Source organism: Brassica napus, chromosome C9 (genome assembly GCF_020379485.1).
Source record: "Brassica napus cultivar Da-Ae chromosome C9, Da-Ae, whole genome shotgun sequence".
In the NCBI taxonomy this organism is placed as follows: Eukaryota; Viridiplantae; Streptophyta; class Magnoliopsida; order Brassicales; family Brassicaceae; genus Brassica; species Brassica napus.
The window spans coordinates 3,746,282-3,755,405 of record NC_063452.1 but is presented as its reverse complement, the minus strand read 5'-3'; positions in this window follow the sequence as shown (position 1 = coordinate 3,755,405).

Sequence of the window (9,124 nt, the reverse complement as noted above, 5' to 3'; positions counted from 1 at the left end):
GAGTTTTGATTATATTCAAATCATGATTCTATTGATTTATAATCTCTTGATAAATACAAATGGATACATTTGTTAACCTTATAATATTTCATATATCCCATAAAATAGTTTGTTTCAATTCGATCGAATATGCAGAGTTCCCGGGAACATGATTTTGATATCATCAATCCTTCATGGATTATACTTTCAGGGATTAACATTTTTCAAGTGGATTGTTTCATTCAAGTTCTTCCTTTATTACCAGACTATAAGGAATTTAAAACTAGTTGCATCTACCACATGAAATTATGTCTCTTCACAATTAATTTCATATTGATCATTCTTTGTGTGCAACGGTTCATTTACATCTCACTTGTTTTACACCTTTTAGTGTATGGACTACTGGTCCAAATACTTCTCTATTTCACAAGAAGTTTATATCTTTGTCTATTGCATCTTTCTGATTTGGCCAATCATTTCTTTGTGTACACTTTTCAATAGACTTTCTTTCATGATCCTCTTTCTCATTTATTATATCAACTGCTACTTTGCATGTATAATATCATCGACGTCAATTTTCTTATCGGTTCCATTTTGTTTCATACATGACATAACTTATTGAGATCTCTTCATTTGTCTCAGGTACCTGAATTTTCGTCAGTCATGTTTAATTTCTCTTCTGGAGATCATACAAAACTATATTGCCTCGTTTTGACCATTATCAATATATGCTCCTTTTTCATTTACGAGGATTTATCTTTGGAACCAATCTGTCTACCACCCTGCAGGCGTGACTAGCAGTTTGATATTGTTCTTGTAGAACATTTATTCTTATTGGAGCATTTACAGCTGGTATATGTGACTTGATCACTATATTTATATGGGTCGTGTCTGGCAACTGCTTTAGTAAGTTTTGAAATGAATTATCTTTTGGACTTCTATTTCACATTGTGTTTAGCCCGAGGATCAATGATAATTCATTTCAACTTATTTTCTTTTCCAGCTGTTTATTTTCTCCCCCTTATGTTGGAAGTACTAACTCACTTTTAGAATTCATGTATAGCCTTACTTATATTTTTCGGGGATGGCTCTGGATTCTTAAGTGTCAATAGAGATTTATATCCAACATATATTTCCAACCTCATTTGAAAACACATCTTCATTTGAAGCTCTGTGGCGGAGCAACATCCAACATTCTTAGATGAAAATGATTGGTTTCTGATTTTATACCAATGATGGGGAGAACTAGTGAATATTTATTGGCTTGATGCGAACCATTGTTGCTCAAAATGTTTAGCACTTATCTCAGTGAATGTGCTATAGTCGTTAAAGACTTTAAGAAGTGAATTCACCAATATTATAAAAATGCATAGTGGGTGATCAGTCCACTAACATCTTCGTTATTTATGCCAATATCTTATTTTGGCTGGTGAAAACCATATTACCCTTTTATCTTATGGGTAAGCAACATATGTCAAATCATTCGGAAGAATCTTCTGGTTCTTATATGACTATGCATATGACCTTTAAGTATATATTCGCATTATTAATGAACCAAAATGGTCTAACTGATTCATGCCAAATGTAAACTTCTAGTTTACTATACATTTATCTTCATTATACTAATCTTTGTGTAGTACAATATATAAGAGGCTGTAGATATTTTCTCTAAAATACTTATACTGCTTTGAGAATTATTTCTGATTGAAATGTATATATCATTTCGTTTGCTTATTGTCTCAACATAAGTGTCTCAAAATCTTACGGATTTACTTTGAGAAAAATTCATCAATCTTAGTTTTAGTGTAATCTTCTGGATGTTTGACTTATCATAAAAAGTGAGATTCTTTAACTCTTCCCCTCGAGATTATAATACTACAGGTTTATCAATCTCGAATGTATCTCATTTTCTTAATCAACAACATATCCTACATGGGTTATGTATTTTTCGTAGATCCTTTTAACTTTTGATACTTATAAAAATACAATACCTTAAGAACTTTAAATTGCATTCTTAAGAACTTTAAATTAAATTTTTATGTGCAGTAATACTATGTATACTTCTGGAGCATCATATATATCCTCTTTTTAAGCATTCTATAAGTTTTTACTACCTTGTATTGTACACACAATAAATTTTCTTTCATCTTCAGATGAATTCATAATTTCTTTTCTTTATTACCATGTTTATTTTCTCAACTTTAAGTGAGAGTATGAGTTCTATAAAGAAACTCTTTGGACCTTGACCTCATTTATGCTCACGTCTAAAACCACTATTTATGAGTTTTTTTAAATGTCATATTCTCTTCAGGAGAATGAATCATAATCAACAAGACGTGATTTATCAATAGATATTTTTTAATATATATGCATCATAAAAAATTTCTTGAAGAAATTTTACTTTTAAACTTAACATCCAACATAGTTGGTTTTATTTACAGACTTCAGGTCTTGTAATCTTTAAATGCAAAATACAAAATGAGCTTTAGGTAATCACTTCAGGTGATAATACATTTTTTATATATATTATTCTCCAAAACTTATGGATCTTTTAGAGTCAAGCTTTAAACTTAAAATCCTCAATATAAATGGTAATAAAATCAAAATATTTCAAATATATATAAATATGTATTAACAAAGGTGTCTTATTATATCAGAAAATAAATAAAACTTTCATAGTAATTATTATATAGACTATATTATTACTCTCATGCTTTTTAACAAAGTTTAACCTATCAATCAATTTAATGAACAAATTGATTTATCTAATCAAGTTTGCTAAACTTGTATATAAAACATAAAAATACTTATCTTATAAACAGAAGTATATCGGCGATGAAAGTTTCAGCTGTTCACGTTTCTGAATTGGCTGATAACTTGTACATATCTTTCCGAGAGAATACACAATCCTGAAAACTATAAATTTTGCTCATATAAACATGGCCATTACATTAGTAAATATCAACATATAATCCAAATTTTTTATGATATTAGACCAAAGACTAATCGACTACAAAACTAACCGATTACAAATAATTTCTTTTATGATGTTAGACCATGAATCATAAAGTATGTTTCCTTAATACCATTAAACCATGAAGCATATTAAAGTATAATAAGCAAAATTTAATTCATCAAATAACTATTATTCTTACATATAGACAAGCGTTGATATATATATATATATATATATTATTTTTTTTTTAGAATTTCGCAATTTTAAAATGAACCATTTATTATGAACTTCATAATTTAAAAACAGTTTACATTAATCATACAAGCAATAACAAGTAAATATAATGTAAACAAACATAAGGCGATGTTAATGCCAAAATATTCATCAGTGGTTCCTCCAACAAAAATAAAATACATAGCCGAAAAAATACAAATCGCACATAAAATTAAAGCTAAGCGACTCATCTTCATTGCGATTGAAAAACCGAAATATGGCGATTTGAAAATTTTGAGAGGAGATGAAATGTTTTGGATGAGTGAATGAAGTGAAGAATGAGTTGTATTTATAGATGAAAATACTGTTCATAGCCGTTTGAAAAAGAGAAAAATTTTGAAAATTTTTCTTTGTGACCGTTGGGGTTAAATCGAGTGCACTAAAAATCAATCTGAAAATATCGTATTAAACGATCAATCAAATCTATTAAATTTCATAAAATTTTAATAAAAATAAAAATTATGGTGTTATGATAATAAATTATGCGACGGCTCAGCCGGTCAATGCAGAATAATAAATAAATTATACGGCGGCTCGGCCGACCAATTAGCAATAAACAAAATATAAGGTGGCTCAGTCGACCAGTTAACAACAAACAGAAAATAAAGGCGGCTCGGCCGTCCAGTTAACAACAAACAGAAAATAAAGGCGGCTCGGCCGTCCAGTTAACAATAAATAGAATATAAGGCGGCTCGGCCGACCAATAAATTAATTAAAATATTAATAAAAATATAGGCGGTATTCCGGCCATTATAACATAATATAAATAATAGTACATGCGGTATACCGACCATTATAGCAGAGTATATATGATACAATAAATTTTACCGAATTGCAGAACGATCGTGCTGATAACGTGTTAAGAAATAACTTATAATTTATAGTATCGAGAAATTTAAATAAGAGTAGAATTTGATACCCGTAGGAAGCAAATAACACTAGTATAAGGGAGAGAGTTTATTATAAGGAAGAAGAAGAAGATGTGATGGTTCTTTGATTATAAACTCTTGTTCTTGTTTATGGTGTACAAATGAGTGAGATGAGTGATGGTATTTATAGTGAGCAACAATACATAAAATATGAAAGATAGTGCTTGAGTTGGTAAATGAGTGGATGATCATAGTGCTTGAGTTTGGTAAAGAAATGGATGATTATAGTGCTTGAGTTTGGTAAAGAAGTGGATGATCATAGTGCTTGAGTTTGGTAAAGAAGTGGATGATCATTTCAATGCTTAATTTATAACAGAAAACACTTTTTATTCTTTTAATTTCATGTTTTCCGAATCTGATGATCACCCTAGAAAGAACGTGATTTCTATTTATAGTCATACCAGATTTTTCAAATTTTCTAAGATTAATTTTATAAAAAAAACATTGATAAAAAATAGTAAGACATTGATGATAGCTTTGGTCACACAGATGATTTTCTTCAATCCTGGTCATAACAAAGAAAGACCCATTACAATTTGCAGGTCTTGGTACTAAAACATCAAACAAATCATGTCTATTGGGATGATCTAATATTGGAAATGCAAAGGGACTGTATCGTTGGAGAATGCTATTACTATGTTTTTTAAACCCAATATAGTCAACTATATCTTATACGTTTTTATTTTCTTCTGATAGTTATGTTTGATTAACATTATAACATATTCATTCGGTCTGTAATTTCTTTTTCATATTTATTTTTACTTTTACTGTATATGTTATATTAGGAAGCGTAATGATGACACCTAAAGAAAACCATCAGATTATACCAATTCACGTTAGTCTAGAACATAATACTATGTTATACCAATTCTAGTTAATCCTGGTGGGTTTAGGTTCTACTTTTTAATACCATTGGCAACAGAAAAAAGAATTGGTACAGACGTTGACAGTGCAGAGGGAGAGAGGAGAACATAATATATAGAGAAAGCTTCAATGCTTTATGGGTGTTCTTACATTCTGGGAAGGGTTTCTACTCCATAACGTATTATATAGAAAAATAAAGTATCCACATCCTTCAACCCAACTTCAATACAAACGGCCTTGGAAGGTGTTAACAGAAAGTCATCATAGATCAGACTCGTTTAGTACTTTACCATTCTGACAATCCCATCACTTCCCCCAAGCACTTGCAAGCCACAGCAGACCCTTCCATGACCATCATTGCCTTCTGAAACTCATCCAAGAACACAACTCTTCCTTACTTCTTGAACTTTATTCCAATACAAACTTCTACTCTTTTCGGTGGCAATCAAACAACTACAACTAATTCTGCATTCTTCAATATCTCTCCAGAATTAACAATTGAGAAAAAGCCAATCAATATCCACCACTAAATAGTCAACTTACATAAGGGATCATTAGTTTACAATTGCTGAACAACTCTTACCGGGACTTTCTTGTTCATCGTCAGCAACCAAACACTACAAGAAAACATCAAGGATTCTGAGGAAAAAAAATCGTCGGAATTTCGTCGGAATATCGTTATTCCGACGACATACCGACGAAACACGTCGTCGGAAATAATTCCTCGGAATTTATTTTTTCCTCGGAAATCCCTCGGAATTTTCCGTCGGAATTCCGAGGAAATAAATTTCCGAGGAAATTCCGAGGACCACTAGTTTGTCGGAAATGTCCTCGGAATATACCGAGGGAGAACTTCGTCGGTATAATTCCTCGGAAGTTCATCGATCGATGCGTGTTTGGACATATATACATCGATCGATAGGAGTATACCGACGGACATTTTCCTCAGTTTATTCTGAGGAACTTTTCCCTCGGTATATACCGAGGGACCAGTTCCTCGGAATTTTCCGAGGGACGGCTCCCTCGGAATATACCGAGGGAAAAGTTCCTCAGAATAAACAGAGGAACCTGTCCCTCGGTATAGCCCGAATGTTTTTTAAAAAACGCATCGATCGATGCGTTTTTGAACAAAAACGCATCGATCGATCAAGTGAAAAATATAATTAATTTCCTCGGAATGTAAAAAATATTAATTTTTTAAAAAAAATAAAATTTCTGAAATTTAAATTCGAAAATATGAAATTAAAAGTAAAATTGAAATCATATTAATTAATATTCAAAGTTTCACAAATAAAAATAAAACATTCCGAGTTTGTGGAAAAAAAAAAACTACGGGTCTGGCACGTCCGGGAACACCTCGTTCGGGTACATCCTCTGCATCATCTCCATCATTTGCTGGTTCAGCCTCCTCTGTGCCTCATAGCCCGCCTGTTGAGCCGCCATCTGGGTCTCTAACAAAGATATACGATCATCTTTGTCCTTCAACTGGGCCGTAAGTACTTCTGGATCAACAAAGGGCGGTGGTGCAGAAGAAGGGGGAACCGACCGGGTGCGACGACCCAAACCGACCAAACGTCCCTTCTTCTTTGGAACCGACTGAATAGAAAAAAGCCAAATTTAGAAATTTAAACCAAGAAATAAATGAATTGAACTTTTAAAAACAAAGAACTTACGGATTCAACGATTTCGTTGATTCGAAACCGGGACAAGTTGGTCGAAGCCGTCGAAGCGTCATCCTCGGTTTGAAGCTGAGACACTTCGTCTACCACCTGAGTTTGGACCAGGTCGACCACGTCCCTCACAAGACCGTCATCAATCTGGCCGGTCTTCTTGTTGGTATACGCCCTCCTCATTAGGGCGAGATCATCAACCGGCTCGCCATCATTTTCTTCCGCCTTGAAAAAAAACATAAATTAAAGAAACATTAGAAATTAGAAGAAATGCACAATAAATTTAAATTCTGAAACTCAAATAATTGAAGAAAAAGCGGTTGAACTTACCATGCGATCTCCGAGAGTGGCAATAGATTGAGCACCCAAGTTATGCTTGTAGATGCCCTTCCCTTTACGGTCGCTCTTGCGGTTGGTGGAGTTGGTGGAAGAAGTTTCTTTCGTCTCTTCCTTATCCCAATGCGCACACAACTCCTTCCAGACCGTGTCGTTCATCGACTTTGGGACCTTTTAATAAAAAAAAAAGAAAAATTTAATAAATTAAAAAATAGTTTAATAAATTAAAAAATGGTTTAATAAATTAAATCGAACCTTATTGATTTCCCACTTCTTCTTCCACTCGTGGATCTGCTTCCCATAGTTGTCCATTACTTTATGGACGAAGTGGTGATAGATAAAGAGCGTCTCATCGGAATTCCAGTTGAACTCTTGCTGAAAAAAAACACAATTAGTAGAAAATTTATATTAAAGATTAAAAATATAAGTAAAAAATTAGAATACTTACCGCAAACTGACGAAACCACAGAACCTGCTTGTCGGTTGGGAAGTGAGTGAAAGTCGGATGTCCACTGTCGAGGGCCGAGTACATCATACGGTTGATCCATGCGCTGATCCCGTTCCCGGATCGGTTGAACCTTATTAAAAGAACAAACGGTTAATAATGAATCCAAATTTAAAGAAAAAAAAATGTTTAATTACCATGTTTGACCCCGTCCATGTGGATACGGAGTGAGATACGGAAGATGGTCACGACCGGGCTGTTGAACCAACTCCGCAACACGCATCACTCCCGGAGGACCCGGAGGAACAGGAGCGGATGCAGCAGCGGGAGCGAGAGGAGCAGGAGCGGGTGCAGCAGAGGGAGATGTATGGTTGGAGCTGTGGGGCGAAGGGGAATCCTGAAAATGGCTGGAATCCCGAGACTGGCTCCCCGTACCACCACGACCACGACGCTGTCGAGGCCGGGTCTGATCATCATGAGACCTGTAAATTTAAAAAATATATTTAATAAATACAGAAATATATAAATTAATTTTTTTTAAAAAAAAAAATCCCAAATAATTTAATCACAAAAAAAGATTTATATATATTAAAATTTTTAATAAATATATAAAAATAGTTCTAATAAACAAAAAATAGTTGTAATAAATAAAAATAGTTTAATAATTACAAAAAAATAGTTTTAATAATATATATATATTAAAAATATTTTTAAATCCCAAATAATAGTTTTTAATCACAAAAAAGTTTTATAGATATTTAAAATGTTTTGTAAAATCCAAAAAATCGAATTTATATAGAAATTTTTTTTTGTAAAGTCCAAAAAATCGAATTTATATAGAAAAATCGTTTTGTAAAATACAAAAATCGATTTTATATACAAAAATCGATTTTATAAATAGAAAAAAAAATTATAAAAAAATTCTAAATCAATTCAACAAAACAAATCATTCAACCAAATCACAATTCTAAACCTATTATACAACCAAATCACAATCCTAACCAATCACCCTAAAAAAAATCTATCAAAACCACACAAAAACCTAACAAATAGAACCTAAGAGAGTGGGATAGGGTCCTTACATGATTTGTGTAAGAGAAGAGGGAGATCGCCGGAGATATCGTCGGATTTCAGGGGGAAATCGCCGGAGAGAAGAGAGGATTTGCGCAGAGGAAGAAGAAAGAAATGGGAAAGAAGAAGTGGCTCGTGGTTATAAAACCTAGGGTCCGACGGATATTATCCGTCGGAATTCCGTCGGAATTCTAATTTCAATTTTCGCGAAATATTTGCCCGGTAAAATGAAAATATTCCGAAGAAATTCCGACGGATAGTAAAATATCCGTCGGAATTTCCTCGGAATATTCCGAGGAAATACCGAGGAACTAGTGTTTGGGGTTTCAAAACATCAATTTTTTTTTGCCGTATTTCATTTCTTATACAATTGTAATGCATACCATTGAGGATTCTTTGTATAGATGAGCATAAACCATGAAATAAAAAATTTCAAAACTAATTGAAAGTATTCCCTTTACCGTTCATTAAAAGGTATAAGTGTTTGTCTTATGTTGCGAGATTTCGTTCATACAATCGGAAAAGTGTTAATTATACGGTAAGGAACAAATTTTTGACTTCATAATGAACGTAAGACACTTAATAAGGGTTATATAGGTGT